Source organism: Terrapene carolina, unplaced genomic scaffold (assembly GCF_002925995.2).
Source record: "Terrapene carolina triunguis isolate 2854851 unplaced genomic scaffold, T_m_triunguis-2.0 Scaffold31910, whole genome shotgun sequence".
Classification (NCBI taxonomy): Eukaryota; Metazoa; Chordata; order Testudines; family Emydidae; genus Terrapene; species Terrapene triunguis.
In genome coordinates, this window is record NW_020696261.1 from 13695 (window position 1) to 15060 (window position 1366).

The window sequence follows — 1366 nt, forward strand, 5'->3', positions numbered from 1 at the left end:
GGGGGGGGGGGGGGGCAGACCCACCTGCTGTAGCACGGCCTCCTGGGGGAAGTTGAACTCCTTCAGGTCGTTCTCCTCGTCGTCGCTGGACGAGTGCAGATTGTGCATGTTCACCTGTAGGGGGTGCCAGGGCTCGTTAGGGTCACGGTACGGGGGTGGGGGGGGCAGTGAGTCCCATCCCTCTCCCCGATACCTCCCAGCCATGGGGGGCAGCACCGGCCGGGTGGGTCCCTCAGAACATGTGACAGAGCCCCGGGACAATGCTCAGGCGTTAGCCGGCGGAACTCCCTGCTACAAGACGGGGCTGACGCTAGAGCAAGGATGGGCTCGCAGCTTCCACGGTGGTCGGCACGGGGCAGGAAGCCAGCGGGCACGTGGGGCTGACCGGGGAGCTGGCATCGGAGCTGAGAGCTGGACAGACGTGGGGGTAGCACCGGGCAGGGTGGGCCTGTGGAGTTTGGGGGGAGGGGGGGGAACTCACCAGATCCACCACATTTTTCTTGTTGGTCTCTGCCAGGGGCCCCGAGACGAATTTCTCCCACCGCTCCTGCTCCTCCTCCGGCAGCTCTGCCACGGCAGGGGCACCGGGGTGAGATGGCGCCCCCCATGGGCGGCAGCCCCCCGCCACAGCTCCACACCACTGCCCCGGGGGGCAGGGAACAGCCACAGAGCCGGGCGCCCCAGCCACGCCCTCCCATCCGCCTCCTTTGGGCCCTGGGGGGCAGGGAACAGCCACAGAATCGGGCGCCCCAGCCCCTATCCACGCCCTACCGGCCCTGGGGGGCAAGAACACACCCCCAGCGCAGGGCGCCCCACTGACCGCCCACTAAGGGTCACCGCAGGCCCACAACCAGGCAGGGAGCCGGGAGGCCGGTTCTGTGCCCAGCGCTGGCCCGGCGCCCCCCACAGGCCGCCCGCACCTACCTTTCAGCAGCTGCCCCACGAGGGCGACGTGAGGGCCCTTCTCGGAGCTCTGGACGAGGGCGTTGGCGATGCGCGTCAGGTGGCCCATGTACCCCCTCCGCCGGCCTCCGGCTGCCCTGCAACGGGACCCGAGGGCCGGGCGTCACCGCAGCGCCCACCCCCCAGGCAGGGCTGGGCTGCAGGGAGCGGGGCGGGGGGCTCCACAGAGGGCGCTCTCCCCAGCAGTCAGGGCCGGGCACTAGGGGGCACTCTCACACCGTCCACCCCAGCACACGGCTCAAGAGAGCTGGGCTCCACCCCTCTCCCCGGCTCTGGGAGGGTTGTGGGGTCTGGTGGAGCTGGGAGCCAGGACTCCTGGGTTCCCCCCTGTCGTGTGGGGGTGTCTCGCTCCTCACCCCCTCCCACCACTTACTGCGTCTGCTCGTTCTCCTCCCAGGCCGAC